The following is a 19,883-nucleotide window of genomic DNA, read 5'->3' as shown; positions in this document are numbered from 1 at the left end:
CCGAGAGAAGAGCTGCCTACTGGACGGCCAGGCACCAGAGTAATGTCAAGGCTGTTCAGCACACTGTGCGGCCACTGGGTATAGTGACAGTAACTGGAGGCTAGTCACCTCCCATGAATGACTGTTGTAGAAGCAGGTTCTCATTATTCCCACCTGATCAGCTCTGAACCAAACAGCTTCACAGCCAGTCCTGAGTCACCCTTGCAAGTTGCAGAGAAGGTCCATTTCAACACCACTAGCATCCTGTTCCATCAGCAGATTGTTACCCATTGGTGTTTAGGGCTCCAACATTTCTGCTGGTCTTCACTGTGTCTGTGACCCATGCAGGATGCGGAGGGACAGAGTAATAGTTCAGCCATGAATGTGGCGTAGATATCAGTGCTCTGGATTCTAAACAATCTCCATACTGCAGGTCTTGCTCAAGGAATTTCACTGACTGTTAGCCTTCACACTCCAGTGTCCTGGGAGAGGGAAATCTGCCCATCCCTCCTTTTCACTCGTCTCTGCTCCCTGCCCCTTGTCTCCCTCATCCTCATTTGTTCTTGGGAAAGTGAGATGAAATTTAGTGGTATCGCTTTAAATAGGTTGTGAGCCCTCTAGTGGCATTCACCCTGTTCTCTATTTAGAAACTTGCTGGCAAGTGAGCTATATATTTAGCCTACCCTTGCCGGTTTATAGTTAGTAAACACCATTATTTAGACCCCACTGTGTCCATGTGGTTCCTCATGTTGTGTCTTTTGTGTAAAGAGCAATGGAAAGTGACCTCTAAGCCCCTGGGGTGATAGTACCTATTTTAGATCTGTTGTGAATAGTATAGTATAATCTATACTGCCCACTTCCACGCAGAGAGTGATGGGAGATTGAATAATGATTCAAGGTCACTAGCTGTGAGCCCTCTCTCGCAGACGCTGTGGAGTCTTTACTGTCATGCTGACACTCCAGGAATGGGTACCTTTGGCAGCTATCTGGACTCTTCATGTTTGTGTCATTGACAAACAGGGGATGTGCTCATTGAAATGAAAACATCTGGTGACAAGTGACCACTCGGAATCCTTAGTGTGTACCCCTGTATTACAGGCTAGTGCCTAGAGCACCAGCTGCAATCAGGGCACCAGTGTGCTGGCAGGAGGCAATCCCTGCCCCAAAGAGCTTACAATCTATATAGAGAAGGGGAGAGAGGAAGGATTACTATTCCTCTTTTACAGATTTGGAAACTGAGGTGCAGTGTGGCTTTCCTAAGGATCCACAGGAAGTCTGTGGCAGAGCCAAAAATCAAACCCAGGTCTCCTGAGTCCAAATCCAGTGCCTCAGCCCCAAGAACAACCTTTCCTTGGGCTGACCATGACAAATGATGCCCAAAGGAGATGGTTTGGGAATTCTGCATTGCCTAGTACTAATTGTTGTCAAATGGTCTCTTTAGGGATCCAGCCTGTATTAATATCAGCATAAGTGCCAACTCTGTGGCCCTGGAGTACCCATGGGGAAAAATATGGTGGGTGCCCAGCACCCACTGGCAGCCTCCTTGATCAGTGTCTCCCCCTTTCCCTCAGTGCCTCCTGTGTGCCGGTGATCAGCTGTTCAGTGGCATGGAGGAGGTAGCTTGGCAGTAAGGGGGAGGAGTGAGGGTGGGGTGTGCTCAGGGGAGGGAAGGGATGGAGCTTTGTGGAAATGGTGAAGTGGGGGTAAGGATGGGGCCTGGGGCAGAGCCAGAGGGGAGCACAGCACATTAGAAAGTCAGCACCTCTGAATGTCGGTTGCCGAAATGAGCATTTAACCATATCACCCTTGTGTTATGAAATGCATCCTTGATTTTAGGTAGTTTTTAATATAAATGTAGAGTACTTGCTGTAATATGACCCCCCGGGCCACAGGATCCCAGAGGCATTACGAACAGGGTGCTTTATGATCTGTTATATGCACACACACCGTATTAAAAGAACACTAAGGTTGCCAAATGAAGTACTCAGAAGTTAGGAAATGCCAGAATTAATTCAGCCCCCTGCAACATTAATTCAGCCCCCTCGTATGCATACATTACGATGTAATCTTTAATGACATGATCAAATGCTATTTTTCCCCCCACAGGATCCCTGTCTCATTCAGTGCACAGAAAAGATGATGAACCAGTGTTGTGCAGTGAAGGAGACTGTTGTCTGTAGGACCCCTGCCTCATTCATTGCAGAAGTTGAAGTGTGCAGTGACTAAAGCTGAGGATTGCAGAGAGAGAAAGGAGGATCTCAAACTTAAGGCAGTTGAGTGCTTGGGAACAGAAGTCTATCCCTGCCTCTGCCACAGAGTTCCTGTATAATGCTGGGAAAGTGACTTAAACCAAACTGTTCACATGTGGTCACAAACAGTGTGTTCCTCATTTCTGGGTGCCCAGATGAGACCCTGCAATCTGATTTGGAGAAGTGCTGAGCATTCTCAGCTGCAGATGATGTCATTCAGCGCACAGCTCCCATTGACAAGTGCTATATAACAAGTATTTGGAAAGTCAGATTCTAGGTGTGTCTCCCTTAGGGGCTCTCTGTCCAAATCTCCATCTCTCTCCTCCCACTTCCAGTCCCAGTCTTCTTGCCCAGCCAGTCTGAGTTCCTCTCCCCCTAGCTCCTCATCCAATCTGTCTCTTCCTCCGACAATGGTTCTTCAACTACTCTTCCACTCACACACCCTCCAGTTCCTCACAGCTCCCAGTCTCCTTGCCCAGTGCCTGTGTCTCTCTCCCACCACTCAGTTCTAGTGCCCAGCCTAAGCTTGGCCCAGAGCTGGGCTGGAGTAGCTGTGTGTCAGTAGCTGTGCGGGGATGGCTCATGCACAGTCTGGTGAGCGCTAGGAGCTATGGGGGGAATGGCACATGCTCAGCAACGATGGAATATCTTCTTTTTTTTTTTTTTTTTTTTTTTTCTTTACTGAGCATATGTAAGCTTTGATTTTTCTCACTCTTCTCCCCCCCCCCCCATACACACACTCAAGCTTATAATTTGGCCAGATTTAGGCAGACTTTCACAGGGATACCACATCCCTGATGCAAAGGCCCACCCTCCTGCCATCTTTCAAGCCCATGCTCCAAAGCATGGAGGCCACTAGAGCTTTTCAGAGAAAAGATCACCAGAATTATTTTAATATGGCAAAACGTGTTTTTTCACTTATTCTCAGAAATGGCTGAACAGTTTGGGCTGAAACTTTTCAGAACAGTTCAGCCTGAGGCAGACACCTAACATGGAAAATTCCAGTCTGAAGGGTTAAAGAAGACATAATATATGGAGATATACCTATCTCAAAGAACTGGAAGGGACCCCGAAAGGTCATCTAGTCCAGCCCCCTGCCTTCACTAGCAGGACCAAGTACTGATTTTTACCCCAGATCCCTAAGTGGCCCCCGCCCCCACAAGGACTGAACTCACAACCCTGGGTTTAGCAGGCCAGTGCTCACTCCACTGAGCTATCCCTGCCATATTATTTTAATATGGCAAAGTTATGAGCGTCTAAAAACAAGGCCTTATAATAGGAGTGTGATGTTGCAGTCTATATATGATTTTATAAAAATATGCTAATAAGTGAATATCATGTAACGAATATACTTCATGCAAAAGGTCTCTTGTAAGGTATCATTACAAAGCTTATTATCTACTGAGTGTCATCATCCTATTTGTTTATATTTTAAATTTCCACTACATGCATCCAACGAAGTGGGTATTCACCCACGAAAGCTCATGCTCCAATACGTCCCTTAGTCTATAAGGTGCCACAGGACTCTTTGCTGCTATTTGTATAAATGTACCACTCTTGTATCTGAAATTAGAAATATTAAATATAACTCTGAGGGCCCATTGTAATTATGCAAAGTGTGGGCCATTAATGGTGGTTTGGAATCTTGATGACTCCCATTAACCAGGACAATTGACTGCAGATGGGTGTTTTACCTGTAAGTCTTCCTGTATACGTGTGTACTGGCAAGAGGGCAATGAAGTCTTGCAGTGACATGTGATCATGTCACCTGAACTGGAATCCATCTTTAACCTGGTGTCTTTCCATTGAGAAGGAGGGGGTGGGAACCCAGAGAGGGACAAAGAATTCACACCTTGTGCAAAAGATATATAAAGGGGTGGAAGAGAACAAAGCAAGAGGAGCCATCATGAAGAATCCTCTAGTGCCCACCTAAGCTGGAACAAGAGCTGTACCAGGGGAAAGAATTGTGCCCAGGCCTGGAAGGGGTCTAGTCTGAGGAAAAACCTTACTGAAGCATCTCTGAGGGTGAGATTATCTGTAGTCAGTTTGACTAGACATAGAGCTGTGCATTTTATTTTGCTTGGTGACTTACTTTGTTCTGTCTGTTACTACTTGGAACCACTTAAATCCTACTTTCTGTATTTAATAAAATCACTTTTTACTTATTCATTAACTCAGTATGTATTAATACCTGGGGAGGCAAACAGCTGTGCAATCTCTCTATCAGTGTTATAGAGGGCAAACAATTTTTGAGTTTACCCTGCATTAAGCTTTATACAGAGTAAAACAGATCTATTTGGGGTTTAGACCCCATTGGGAGTTGGGCATCTGAGAGTTAAAGACAAGCACGCTTCTGTTAGCTGCTTTCAGGTAAGCCTGAAGCTTTGGGGCAAGTAATTCAGATCCTGGGTCTTTGTTGGAGCAGACGGGTGTGTCTGGCTCAGCAAGACACAGTGCTGGGGCCCTGAGCTAGCAGGGGTAGAATTAGTCTTGGCACATCAGGTGGCAGCTCCCAAGAGGGGGTTTTGTGATCCAACCTGTCACAGAAGTGTCAGGCAACTTTAAGAACAGGTTGTGCTACCATCTGCACCTATTAATACAAAACATTTAAGACTACACAGTTCAGCACTGAAAACTCTGGCAATGCCAGTCTTATTTCAGCCCCTTGGTTCTCTTTTATAGTGAAAATAGAGGTCCCACTCTTGAGCCGGATGCTGGCTGCTTAGCCTTGCTGCACCAAAGGCCCTGTTCCTGACATGCCCTACCCAGCAGGGATCCTTACATAGCCTAAAACTGCTGTAGGCTGGCACAATAAGTGGAACTGGGTGGAAAGTGTTGTGACAAGTCCTCTCTGGCAATCCACAGCTTCTGCAATAGCCCCTTTGAGTCAATTGGCAGCAGGGGCCAGTAGGAACAGCCCAGCAGCTGCAGATCTGGTCTACACAGTTACATCGCCAATAATATTGTATGTGGATCACCAGTTCAGCAGCCAAGGGCTGAAGCAACCTGGGTTAAGTTCCTCCTTCCCATAACTGTAGTTAGCATCTCCAGGAGGACCTAAGGAAGTGGCTTCAGGAAGCATTCTTGCATTGCCTGCCTGCATAGGCAAGTTCAGCGATACCCTAAAATAGCCAACCGTGGCTCCCAGTCGTGAATTGCACAACAAAATACAGACTTCTCTGAAACTGTGCACAGCTTCCAAATGGAAAGCCTCTACTGGAGCGGGGCTAGGAAACAGCAAAACAAGGAATTTAGACAATGAGGAAACATCTTGGCCTGATCAGTACCAAAAGATGCTGATCTATTGGAGAAGGCCATCAGATATCATTAGGGAGGTAGTGGGTCTGAAATATTGGAGTAGGCTATTAATATTTTGGCCCCCTCTCTCTGTTCCCCCTGTGGTCTGCCCAGGATGTAGATGGCGATTATCCCTGAAATAGTGATATTGAGACACCATAGGTTTATTTTCTATCGTTGGTATATGAGTGACTCTTTCAATTCCTTCCTGACCCACCTACTGGCTAGTCCTATAGGCAATGATGGAAAACCAGAGGGGAAACTATGGCATCCTACTACTAGGGACAACGTTAAAGAAATAAGAATAACGCATCAGAAACTGAGATGCTGCCCTCTGTATTCTTAAAGGGCTTGGTACTCAGCTGGGTAAATTGGTGTAGCTCCATTGACTTCAATGGAGCTACATTCTCCTGGTGGCAATCTGACCCTAAATCAAGGGTGGGCAGCCTTTTTGGCCAGAGGGCCACATCTGGGTATGGAAATTGTATGGTGGGCCATGAATGCTCAGAAAATTGGGGGTTGTGATGCAGGAGGAGGTGAAGGCTCTGGGATTGTGCCAGAAATGAGGAGTTCAAGGTGTGGGAAGGGGCTCTTAGCTGGGGCAGGAGGTATGTAGGTGGGGTGAGGGCTCCAGCTGGGGGTGCAGGCTCCGGGGTGGGGTTGGGGGTGCAAGAGGGTACTTCAGGCTGGAACCTAGGGATTCAGAGGGCAGGAGGGGGATCAGGGCTGGGGAAAGAGGTTGGGGCATGGGAGAGGGAGCTCACACCCTGCAAGTGGCACTTTCCTCAAACAGCTCTTGGAAGCACTGACATGTACCCCCTCTGGCTCTTATGCAGAGGCACGGCCAGGTGGCTGTATGTGCTGTTCCATCTTCAGTTGCTGCCCTGCAGCTCCCATTGGCTGTAGTTCCTGGCCAATAGGAGCTGCAGGGATGGTGCTTGGCGGCAGCATGTGGAACCTCCCCTCCCCCGCCCCCCCCCCCGGTTGCCTCTACACATAGGAGCCAGAGGGGAGACATGCTACTGCTTCCAGGAGCTGTGTGAAGCCATGGCATGAACAGAGCGGGGCAAGCCCCAGACCCCACTTCCTGATGGGAGCTTGAGGGCCTGATTAAAACATCTGAAGGGCCGGATGTGGCCCACGCGCTGTACTTTGCCCATCCCTGCCCTAAATCTAGCCACAGTTGCCATCTTTTGGGTTACAGGTAAGACTAGATGATTGTAATAGTCCCTTCTGGCTTTAAGATCTAGGACTGTGGTGGCAGAACTTAGCTACAAGTAAGACCCTGTGTACCGTGTTGCAGGCCTAACCTAAATTGCACAGCAGTGGGCCTAGTGTCTGACACAGCTGTGCAACTAGTGGGAGACTGGGGCAGCTTCACCCATAGTATTCTTGCCAGCAAGTTAAAGTAAGGGCTGGATGAATGAACTATAAGGTGGATAGAAAACTGGCTAGATCGTTGGGCTCAACAGGTAGTGGTCAGTGGCTTCATGTCTAGCTGGCAGCTGGTATCAAGTGGAGTGCCCCAAGGGTCGGTCCTGTGGTCGGTTTTTTCAATATCTTCATTAATGATCTGGAGGAGGGCGTGGACTGCACCCTCAGCAAGTTTGCCAATGATGCTAAACTGGGAGGAGTTGTAGATAAGCTTGAGGGTAGGGATAGCATACAGAGGGACCTAGACAAATTAGAGGATTGGGCCAAAAGAAAGCTGATGAGGGTCAACAAGGACAAGTGTAGAGTTCTGCACTTAGGATGGAAGAATCCCATGGACTGCTACAGATTAGGGACCAAACTGCTAGGCAGTAGTTCTGCAGAAAAGGACCTAGAGGTTACAGTGGAGAAGAAGCTGGATATGAGTCGACAGTGTGCCCTTGTTGCCAAGAAGGCTAACAGCATATTAAGCTGTGTAAATAGGGGCATTGCCAGCAGATTGAGAGATGTGATCGTTCCCCTCTTTTGACATTGAGGCCTCATCTGGAGTACTGTGTCCAGTTTTGGGCCCTACAGCACAAGAAGGATATGGAAAAATTGGAAAGAGTCCAGCAGAGGGCAACAAAAATGATTTATGAGGAGAGGCTGAGGGAACTGGGATTGTTTAGTCTGCAGAAGAGAAGAATGAAGGAGGATTTGATAGCTGCTTTCGACTACCTGAAAGGGGGTTCCAAAGAGGATGGATCTAGACTGTTCTCAGTGGTAGCAGATGACAGAACAAGGAGTAATAGTCTCAAGTTGCAGTAGGGGAGGTTTAAGTTGGATATTAAGGAAAAACTTCTTCACAAGAAGGGTGATGAAGCACTGGATTGGGTAACCTAGGAAGGTGGTGGAATCTTCTTCCTTAAAGGTTTTTAAGGTCAGGCTTGACAAAACCCTGGTTGAGATGACTTAGTTGGGGACTGGTCCTGCTTTGAGCAGGGGGTTGGACTAGATGACCTCCTGAGGTCCCTTCCAACCCTAATCTTCTATGATACAGCTTAAAAGCAGAGGATTTTGAGTTCCCTGTAAAAGTAAATATGTCCTGGGTTCTGAGGCTGTGTTCTGTGTCTAGTTCTGTTTGTACGGCACCTCGTACAATGGGGTCAATCTCTTGACTCAGGCTTCTGAGTGCTAAGGTAATATCCGTAATAAATATTAAATTCTCAATGTGCCCTAGCTAGAACTACCAGCTCCTAAATGCAATGTAGAGAGGCTACAGTCCACTTCCCCACAATGGCATGAGCATGTCACTGTATTCTACATCTTGGTAGCCCCGCAGTCTAAACCCAGACTAGCAGTAGCCACACCTGGTGGCCTGTCTACGTTAGGTAAATGACCATGATGTAGACAACTGCCATCAGCAATGAGTCTCCCTTGCTAGTGTAGATAAGGCAAAACAGCTTCCAACACCAGCACAGGGAGCGTGACAGACTTCCAGCTCTCCGTCACTGCCACTGCAATGCTGCTGGGGAAGGCTTTGTCCCATCCCATCCACCCTAGCATTGTAAGCAATGGGACCTTTCATAGCACAGCTGTCCTGTATGGCCCGATCCAAAGCCCACTGAAAACAATAGAAGTCTTATCCATCAGACCCTTAAGGTTTGTCTATACAGCAGATTTAGTTCTACTGGTATAGTTATACCACTATAACTTCCCATGTTAGGCTAGAATAAGTGTCTGCACAAGGAGTTGTACTGATACAGCTATAGTGCTTTCATTTCACATCCTACTTCATACCAGTATAACTTCACCATGTAGACAGGCCCTTAGATGCTAATCTAGTAACAGATACTACTGAATTCAGTTAGCATGCATGAAACTTTCCATAGTAATTATGCTGAGTATCTTTTTTTTTTTTAACAGACCCTGATCCTCAGTTTGAGTGAATAGATGTATCTGCACTGATTTTGACAGAGATACATCAATTTACACCAGCTGAGAACGTGGCTCAGTAACACTATTTTCTGCATTCTGGTTCCTTTGCAGCACCTTAAAATAAAGACAGCTTTTGTTTGATGGAATCTGGTTTGCAACTGCCTGTTTCTAGCCAGGACAGTCCTGACTGTTATTGTCCCTGAGGAGAGCACTGTTTACCTGCTGTCAGTTCTGGAAGAAGGGGGTGGAGGGAGGATCAGCCACAAAGAAGGGGTCCCACCTCAGACTAAACTGAGGACTGACTAGGTCAGAAACAGATCAAGAGCAGAATAGCAATTTAACCCTTGACAAACATCAAGAAAGCTGCTTGGTTTGGAAGTCTCCCAAGAACATGCTTTGTCAGCCTCCTGGTTTTTCATGAGACTCAAATACTGCACAATCTCTTTGTCTCCACCCCAGCTGGAACCAGTGGAGGGATGTGAAAATGTAAATGCATTAACAAAATGATCCAGCAGGGCTCTGATATTTTAGTGCAATCCCATCTGCTAATTCAGCAACCATTGGAGACAAAGGAACTGCCCCTGAAGAAGTTAGATAGGTGTGTGACAGTGAGCCTAACAATGTGATCTGAACTCTGTTCATCAGTATGGCTTGGAGCATTGCCTGTGGCATCTACAGAAACCAGAAGAGACCAGAATTAAGAGGAGCTTTGAAATTCAGTGTGTGGCTGATTTGCATCTTGCTATTCTTCGTGTTGGTGGTTTTTTTTTTCTTTTTTAAGCACTTTCCCTTTATTATTCCCATGAAGGCCTCTGGGGCTTTGCATGGCAAGGCAGCCAAGAAACAGGCAGGTATTGCTGGATTGCACTATGTATGCACAAGGGATGGGGGTAGCATGCAAGAGAGAGATTCAGCACTTGTGCTGCCCAACGTAAAAATGTTCTGTGCTTAAGCAGAGGACTTCAGAGCCCACTGTGCAGTCCCTTTCCCCAGGATTTAAAAAACAAGCAAGCAAGTGCCTGTGCAGTGCTAGGTCAGCCTAATGTCATAGCAGCAGCATGGGGGGAGCATATGTATTGCCAGACAGAGTCCTAAAGAGCTCCTGTCCCGTGTTTGAAACCACCTTCATTTGGAGGGTAACTCTAAGGCTGTGACTTCACTGCAGCGTTAGCCTAGGATCTTAGTTGGATGTTGTCCTGAAGTCCCTTCAGATCCACACACACACTCTCTGAGGGGAGTATGATGATGGTTTTTAACTCTGGCTAGATGGCCTGGCTGGGGGTATAGTCTAATGCCTGGACTAGTAACCTGCCCACTTTGCAGTGAGGATGCAGGCTAAACCACTCAGTGCTGATAGCCCTCCAGTGCCTGCCCATATTCTTCCCCCTCTCCCCCAGCTGCCCAGAAGGACAGACAAGTTCTCCCACAATTCACTGGGAAAGTATCATAGAGCAGCTTGGTTCAGTGCAGCACAAAGAACCCTGGCATATGCCCCCAAATGTCCTAGGGGGACCAGGGCCGGTGCAACCATTTATGTGGACTAGGTGGTTGCCTAGGGTGCTGAGATTTGAGGGCACCAAAAAGCGCCCCCCAATTTTTTTAAATGGTTGAGCAGCCGCTGCTGCTGGGAGAGAGAGGGAGTCTGAGCTGCCGGCGGCAGCCGGCAGCCCAGGGGTGGGTGTCCCCCGGGTCAGGGCGCCGCCCCGGCAGCCGGCAGCCCAGGGGTGGGTGTCCCCCGGGTCAGGGCGCCGCCCCGGCAGCCGGCAGCCCAGGGGCGGGTGTCCCCCGGGTCAGGGAAACCCCGGGCTGCCGGCTGCCGCTGCGGCAGCCAGCAGTCCAAGGTGTCCAGAGGGGGCGGCAGGCAGCTCCCGTGGAGCTGCCGCAGTCATGCCTGTGGACGGTTGGCTGCTCGCGCGGCTCCGGTGGACTTCCCGCAGACACGACTGCGGCAGCTCCACCGGAGCCACGGGACCAGCGCGCGGGGCGGCAAAATTGCCGTCCGCCTAGGGCGCTCAAAACTCTAGTGCCGGTCATAAGGGGGACAGAAGTGCAGCACTAGTGAGAACACAATACACGAATGGGAAGGTGGTCGGGGCAGCCAGCTTCCTTAGTATGTCATTCTGGTATGAGTGGGTCTGAGCCAAACCTCCTGATATGAACCACTCAAACAGAATCCAGATTTATGCTTTCTGGTGGGGCCTCTCTTGATGAATGGGCAGCTGCCTAGGTAGCACCCTGTCCAGACCTAGGAAAAGTGCAGATCTGGATTGAGACCTAAAAGTTGCAGCTTAGGCAGAACTCTGCTTTTAATACATATTCCGCAAGAGCTGAATCCACAGAAATTGCAAGGGGGTGGTCAGAAGACAGCAAGAAGGCAACTTAGAAACAACATGGCCAATTCTTTTTTCTTTCTTAAATCCCTAGCTCCTGGAGTCATGTTATTAAACTACAAATACCTTTTTTTGGAGAGTGGGGTTTTTAGTTTTCCTGGTTCCAGAGAAAAGCTTGAAAACATGACCCCAAAATGGCCCAGAAACTATCAGGGAAATAAAAACACACTCATGATTTTTGGGGCCTGACTCAAGATTTTGGAATGTCTGGGGTTAGCCATAGTGCAGAAGCCAGATTCTGCAGGAGGAGAACAGACTCTAGCTTGTCACTGTTCATTTAGAAACACACCATTTAAATATAGATCAAGATAAAAATTCTGGCTGAAAATTTTAAATGCACTTCACACTCTGTCTTAATCTTCGGTATCAAAGGGGTTTTCAACACACCGTCGTCTTCATCTTAGGGAGCCTTAGGCAGTGAAAGAAAGTAAAGGGGGGCGGGGGAGGCTGTCCTGGGGAGTGTCTTACATTGCTTTTCTTCTTTAAATCTTTAAGAAAATATGGGCCAAATTCTTCTGTTCTTATCCAGGGAAAACTTCCAGGAATGTCAGTGAGATGCTAATAAGGAGGACAGGAGTTAGTCCAAAATTTTAATTCCAGTTTTCAGATGGATAGCTTTGCAAAGATGGTTAAGGGAGTTAGGAATCCCCATGGAATTCATTGGGATTTGGCCACCTAACTCCCATAAATCTCAGCCCCAGTGTCCTGCAAATGTCCTCTAGATCATCACCCAGGACTTTGCAACAGCCAGCAAAAATTGTCTATAGCTTTGGTTTTACTCTGTGCCCATGAGGATGCAGCTTTGGGAGTTTGGTCATGAATCCACATGCATTCAGATAGGAACAGTGCAGACCTTAGATCCCAGGCTTGCTACTGGAGCCACACAGGTGCCAGGGTTCCAACTGTGTGGATCTGTTTGCAGGATCAAAGACACAATTATGTCACTCACTGTTGAGTCGCAGTGCATTGCTGTAAGGAAGCCCTAGTAAATTATAACTGTTACACACCAATAAGGCAGCCTTTCTAAATTGCTATGAATTTTTGTAAGTCCAGACATCTCAACCACAGTGGCTGGAATCAATGATGCTAAAAACATATATTATTTTTACTTGCCTTTCATAAACTGTTACTTGCCCTAGGCAAATAATTGAGCAGGAGTTTGCAAGGCAATGGTAAGGACATATAGATCCAGGCTTCCCAGAAGTATATTGTAGTCACAGTAGTTGAACTGAGTCTGAGATTCTTTTGTTCTATCAATACTATTTATACATAACTACAGAGTAAAACTATCCTGATTTTGAAATGTAATGTGTACACACATTATTGCACAGGTTATAAAAACACCTCTAAGTACAATCAGAAGACACTTGTAAATTATTAGAATGAGTGAGGTAATATATTTTATTGGACCAACTTCTGTTGGTAAAAGAGACAAGCTTTCCAGCTACGCAGAGCTCTTCTTTGGGTCTCTAATATCCTGGGACCAATGCAGCTACAACAACCCTGCAGATTGCTAATTATTTGGCAGTTTCGGACAATGAGAAATCTTTGCAAATGATTCTCCTCCCTCATTTCCCCCCCATCACCCCCACCCAGTGCATACATTTATTCCATTCAATAACATATGCCTCTAGGGGAGGGCTGCTGAATGACAGGCCAGGGAGAGCCTTGCTGCAATCATCTTCCTCTATGGCTGTCTCAGAGCTCACTTAGCTCTTTCACACAGCATGTACCCTCTCAATCAGGCTGCTCCTTTACCAGGCATCCTGCTTCAAAGACTCTGTACCTCCCTCTACAGTCATCCTATAAGCTAGAGTGACCAGGTGTCTGGTTTTCAACCGGAACGCTGGTCGAAAAGGGACCTTGGTGGCTCCACTCAGCATTGCTGACCAGGCCATTAAACGTCCTGTCAGCAGTGCTGCGGGGCTAAGGCAAACTAGTCCCTACCTGACCTGGCACTGCACTGCACCGCACCCCGGAAGCGGCCAGCAAGTCCAACTCCTAGACAGGGGGGCCACTCCTGCCCCGAGCACCATCTCTGCACTCCCAATGGCCAGGAACCCCAAACCTCTCATCCCCAGCACCACCCCAGAGCCAGCACCCAGAACCCTCACCCCAACCCACAGCCCCCTCCCACACTCTGAATCCTTGGCCCCACCCCCAGTCTGGCGCCCCTTCTGCAACCCAAACCCCTTGCCCTTAGCCCCACCACAGAGCCCACACCTCCGAGCCCGTACCCCCCTCCCTCACCCCAATCCCCTGTCTCATCCTGAAGCCCCCTCCCGCATTCCGAATCCCTCAGCCTCACCCCCCAGCCTGGAGCCCCTTCCTGCACCCTGACCCCCTCAGACCCACCCCAGAGCCCACACCCCCAGCCGGAGCCCTCATGCACTGCAACCCCCTACCCCAGCCCAGTGAAAGTGAGTGAGGGTGGGGGACAGCGAGCCATCAAGGGAGGGGGAATGTAGTGAGTAGGGTCAGGGCCTCAGGGAAGGGCTGGGGCTAGGATGTTCACTTTTGTGTGATTTAGAAAGTTGGGAACCTTACTACAAGCCCTTGTTGCTGAGGGACAGAGGGCACTTGTCCCGTCCCCCCCCCCCCACCCACACACACTCATCTTCACTCTTCTCCCTTCCTCTTCAGTTGATTTGCATCCTGCTGTGGTAATGGTTGGAAGATGAGTCAGCGAGAAGCACATGGACACGTTGCCTAGCTATGGAGCTTCTCAGATGTAAAAAATCCCAGGCCTTATTCTCCAGTGCCTGGTACCTAGATGTTCACACTCACTTTGCACAGTGGGAAATAACAACAGAAAGTCCCCCACTGCTGGGTTTCAGTGAAAAATTCCCATGTCTGGGTGCAACCATGTGGCTATAATGGATGGGGATAATTCTCATGCCTGTACCACTATCTCAATCAGCCACTTCTCTCTTCCTCTCAAGCAGTGAAGTAGTCTTGTGTAGTGGTTACAGCGTGGAGTCTGGGAATCGAGACCACCACCCCCAGTTATGTTCCTTGCTCACTAGTAACTCACCACATAACCGTAGGCAAATAATGTCAGCTCTGTGTGCAGCAGGATCTCCCTCTGTGAAATGGGGGGTAATTGTGCTTAACCCCCTCAGCAGAGCTAGCGGAGCTGGATTCATCACAAATGGTGCTTTGAAATCTCTGGAGTGATGGGGCCACGTGATCCCATTACGTAGCACAGGGATATTCAGATCCCAAGGGACTTCTGTTACATGGAGCCCTTTCTAAAAACACCTGTGGCATCTGTTAAGTGAATCAGTGATCAGCAAGGGGAGCCCATACAGGGTGGGGTAAACTTCAGAGTTCAAATCTTTCCCTGAAACCTGCAGATTTCAGCAGAATAGTGTTTCTGACGTGATTGCTGGCATGTCAGATGGCTGGAAGTACACAGCTGCGCCAGCGCAAACAAAATAGACACAAAGTGTAACTCCCACTCCCCAGGGCATAGGCCCCCATGGCCCTTAAAGTGGTATATACGGACAGTGTATGTATATTACTGTCCTGATTTAAATGTATGTGATGGCTGACTGTTCTTGTTTGATGGAGACTGTCATGGTATAATTCCCCACTCTGAACCTTGGTGTCCAAAAGATGGGGTACCAGCATGAATTCCTCAAGGTCAATTACCAGCTTAGTTCTTGTAGCACTGCCACCAACCAGGAATTCCAGTGCCTGGTACACTCTGGTCCCCCCAAAACCTTTCCCGGGGACCCCCAAGACTCAGTCCCTCTGGATCTTAACACAAGGAAAGTAACCCTTTCCCTCACTGTTGCCTCTCCCAGGCTTCGCCTCCCTGGGTTACCCTGGAAGATTACTGTGATTCAAACTCCTTGAAGCTTAAAACAGAGAGGGAAAATTCACCTTCTCCTCTCCTTTTCCCTCGCCCTCCCAGACTCTCCCTGAGAGAGAAAGTAATCCTAACACAGAGAGAAATTAACCTCTCTCTCCCCATTCCCTCCTTTCTCCCCACCAATTCCCTGGTGGATCCAGACCCAGTCTCCTGGGGTCTCACCAGAATGAAAAAAACAATCAGGTTCTTAAACAAGAAAAGCTTTTAATTTTTACTGTTTTCTTTCTTTAATTATCTTTGTAAATTTTAGATGGAATATGTTACAGGGTCTTTCAGCTATAGACACTGGAATACCCTCCCAGCCTAAGTATACAAGTACAAATTAAAATCCTTTCAGCAAAATACAAATTTGAACTCCTTCCAGCCAAATACACGTTTGCAAATAAAGAAAACAAACATAAGCCTAACTCGCCTGATCTACCTAGTACTTACTATTCTGGACATATAAGAGACTGTATCAGAGAGATTGGAGAGAAACCTGGTTGCACGTCTGGTCCCTCTGAGAACCCAGAGAGAACACCAATCAAAATCTAACAGCACACACACAAACTTCCCTCCCTCAAGATTTGAAAGTATCCTGTCCCCTGATTGGTACTCTGGTCAGGTGACAGCCAGGCTCCCTGATCTTGTTAATCCTTTACAGGCAAAAGAGATATGAAGTACTTCTGTTCTATTAACTCTTACTTATCTGTTTATGACAGAGACAAACCAAGTTCTCTCTGGAAATCTCAGGGTGGTGCCCCATTCTGGGAAGCAAGCAGTGCAGCAGTAATGGGGGGTATGGAGGTAACTCCAGGAATTCAGCTTCTGCCCGCTAGATCCAGCGTCAGCTGCAGGTGGGGATATGGGGTAGGCCCTCTGGCTGGCAAGTGTAGGGGGCATGTGGTAATAGATCCTTGGAAAGGCAGGTCCCTAGAACCTAAAATAGGTCTAAATTTGGCCCTGACCAAAGTGCAGAGTGAGAAATTCCCTTCTGGTTGCTGTGGTTTCAGCTGAACTTTTTTTGCCAGGAGTAAAATGTAGATGGCTTTCTCCAGCAAAAGTCCCATTTGCTGCATCGCTGTGTGGGAGGATAATAGGTAGCGATGGGATGACGAAGAAGCCAAAGGATAAAGGGGAAGTTATAGTTGTACTTTTGTTCTCTGAATCTCCCCGTCTGCTGTGCTGTGCTGTGACAGCTGGGAGGAGGAGGAGGAGATGTGGGGATCGGGAGTGAAGTTTGCAGAGAAATGGTCTAATTAGTTCTTTAAAATAGCCTGATTCTGAGATAAACACATTGGTTGTTTGGGGTGGGGGGAGGTGTTGCAAATCCCAAAAATGTTTCCAGCCATCTGTAGGAAGAGGCATCTGCACTGGATGGTGTCTGCCATGGGGGAGGTTTGGATTTAATTCTCATTTTAGAGGAAAGAAATCTCTCTCCATTAAACCTAAAAAAGGAGGATGGCGGGGGGAAAGTAAAGGGAGAGCTACTAATCATGGCCTGGCAGGGCTGTAGGCAGGGAGGAGTGAGAGAAAAGGCAGCACCTGTCTGGAGGAAGGAGGGTGCAGTGGTTAGATGCTAACCTGGGACTCAGGAGACCTCAGCTGAGTTCCCTGCTCTGTAGACACTTCCTGGGTGACCTTGGATAAGTCACTTAGGTCAGGTCTACTCCAAACAGTTAGGGTGATACAACTATGTTGTCACTCAGGAGTGTGAAAAATCCACACCCATGAGTGATACAATTAAGGCAACCTAGTCTCTGGTTTAGACATTGTTAGGTATATGGAATTCTTCCGTCCATCTAGCTACCACCTTTTGAAAGTGGATTAACTACAGCAACAGGAGGGGTTTTATGCTGAATAGTGAGTGTCTACACTGCAGTGTTTCTAGGGGAAACATAGCCTTAATCTCTGTTTGCTGCAATTCCCATTGTGTAAAATGGGGAGAGTAGTACCCCATAGAGAGGTGTTGTGAGGATAAATACATGTGAAAAGATTGTGAGGGGCTCAAGTACTACAGTAATAAGTACCATACATAGACTGTGTGTATTGGGCTTTATGAAACTGGTGCTCTTTGGTGCGTGCTGTACCTTTACATTTTCTAGGTATTCTGTGTGCACAGTTCAGCAGGCTTCCTATTCTCAGAGCCCAGTGCAGAGTGCCAGAGGAAACCACACACTGTGCTCTCTTGTGCAAGGAGACCACTTTTGTTCTTTCTTGTTTTGTTGTTCTCGTAATTTAAAATAGAGATCATTGTGTCTGAAAGCACCATTTTGCCCTTTGTATGTGAGGGAACATAATGGACCAGGGCATAGCTCCTGGTTTGAAATGAGGACAGACAGAGACTCATGGAATAATGGACAACACTTCATGCCTCCCCATCCCAATATCCCCATCATCACCTGTCATAAGGTGGCTTGCCCAGTAAGGGGAGTTGGATCCAGATTCGCTGGTGATGGATCAGCTGCCTCCAGGCTGAGACTGATCAGCTAGAGATTAGGTGATTAAAAGAGCCAGCAAGGGGCTCAGTTAAGGAGAGAGCTGTCAGCAGCAAGGAGGCTCTGGCAGGAAGCTCCTGGGCCAGGGGAGAAAGGAAGCAGGTTGGCTCCCATGGCAGACCCTGAAGCAGGGTATGACTCTTAGGCATGTGGCCTATAGAGTGGAAACCTGCAGGGAATAGATAGTCCCCTGCAAAAGATCCTTGTTAGAGGAAAGGGATGATTGATGTGCTGTGCTAGCTTTTATGTGGAAGAAATAAAGCTGGAGCCCTGGGAAAAGAGCCTGGCCAGATTCTGGGCATGGTCCTTCCTGGCCTGGGGATAGATGGCTACCACTGCACATGGTCTGACTTTGAGTGCAACAGGTGCAGTTAGAGGTGGTTACTGATTAAAAAACTAGATTTTCCAGCTTGAGAAGCCCGAAGTATCAGCAGCTCCCAGGAGCAGCAGCTAGCAAGGCTGATGCTCTGTTCTGGTACAGTGAATCCAACAGATCCCTATTCACCATATCATTGAACTACCTGGGTTCCTCCTAGATGCGGAAGCTGCTAAACAGCGGGAAGATCTTCTAATAAAGGGCAGAGCACCTCTAATTATCTGGGTTTTCTTAGGACCTTGGAGCTTGAATTTATGAAGCTCTAGGGTACACAGTGACCCCGCCAGGAACAGAATCCAAATCTCCCAACCCAATCCTGTGTTCTGTTCACGGGGTAACATTGCTGCTCCTTGCATCTGAACTGCGTTCTGTGATGTAAGTAGGCAGCTGAACTCCAAAGAGAGGCAGTGAAGTCCAATGAATGAAAAGCACATGGGTGGAGTACTTTCCTTGCCACAGTGTGTGCTGTCTCTCTTGACTGGAAATGGAAGACTTTAGGTTCTGGGGTGCCAAACTAGGTCTGGACTCCATGAAGTTCTCTAGGGAAGTAGAGGAGACGGTGATGATAATCTCTTAGGGCTTGCCTACCTGGCCATTTCATGCTCAGCAAGCCAGGGTGCGAATATGTCATGGTATAATTCCCTACTCTGAACCTTAGGCCATGGCTACACTGGCGCTTTACAGCGCTGCAACTTTCTCGCTCAGGGGTGTGAAAAAACACCCCCCTGAGCGCTGCAAGATACAGCGCTGTAAAGCCTCAGTGTAATCAGTGCCGCAGCGCTGGGAGCACGGCTCCCAGCGCTGCAAGCTACACCCGTAAGGGATGTGGTTTACGTGCAGCGCTGGGAGAGCTCTCTCCCAGCGCTGGCGCTCCGACCACACTCACACTTCAAAGCGCTGTCGCGGCAGCGCTTTGAAATGTCAAGTGTAATCATACCCTTAGCATCCAAAAAATGGGGTACCAGCATGAATTCCTCTAAGATCAATTACCAGCTTAGTTCTTGTAGCGCTGCCACCAACCAGGAATTCCAGTGCCTGGTACACTCTGGTCTCCCCAAAACCTTGCCCGAGGACCCCCAAGACCCAGTCCCTCTGGATCTTAACACAAGGAAAGTAAACCCTTTCCCTCACCGTTGCCTCTCCCAGGCTTCCCCTCCCTGGGTTACCCTGGAAGATTACTGTGATTCAAACTCCTTGAAGCTTAAAACACAGAGGAAAATCCACCTTCCCCTCCTCCTTCTCTCTCCCCCTCCCAGACTCTCCCTGAGAGAGAAAGTAACCCTAACACAGAGAGAAATTAACCTTTCTCTCCCCCTTCCCTCCTTTCTCCCTACCAATTCCCTGGTGGATCCAGACCCAGTCCCCTGGGGTCTCACCAGAATAAAAAAAAATCAGGTTCTTAAACAAGAAAAGCTTTTAATTAAAGAAAGAAAAAAACAGTAAAAAATTATCTTTGTAAACTTAAGATAGAATATGTTACAGGGTCTTTCAGCTATAGACACTGGGAATACCCTCCCAGCCTAAGTATACAAGTAGAAATTAAAATCCTTTCAGCAAAATACAAATTTGAACTCCTTCCAGCCAAATACATATTTGCAAATAAAGAAAACAAACATAAGCCTAACTCGCCTTATCTATCTAGTACTCACTATTCTGAACTTATAAGAGCCTGTATCGGAGAGATTGGAGAGAAACCCGGTTGCACATCTGGTCCCTCTGAGCCCCCAGAGTGAACAACCACCAAACACTAACAGCACACACAAAAACTTCCCTCCCTCAAGTTTTCAAAGTATCCTGTCCCCTGATTGGTCCTCTGGTCAGGTAACAGCCAGGCTCACAGATCTTGTTAACCATTTACAGGCAAAAGAGACATGAAGTACTTCTGTTCTA

At 47.8% G+C, this 19,883-nt stretch overlaps 1 protein-coding gene across 2 annotated transcripts in view; it reads left to right on the top strand.

The window, feature by feature from the left end:
* The window catches only part of ARHGAP22 (Rho GTPase activating protein 22), a 265,828-nt gene that overhangs the window by 156,090 nt on the left and 89,855 nt on the right, over positions 1 to 19,883 (top strand). The window lies entirely within an intron of this gene.

The sequence above is a fragment of the Gopherus flavomarginatus genome, chromosome 6 (genome assembly GCF_025201925.1).
Source record: "Gopherus flavomarginatus isolate rGopFla2 chromosome 6, rGopFla2.mat.asm, whole genome shotgun sequence".
NCBI classification, from domain to species: Eukaryota; Metazoa; Chordata; order Testudines; family Testudinidae; genus Gopherus; species Gopherus flavomarginatus.
This window is presented reverse-complemented; position numbering and strand designations above follow the sequence as displayed.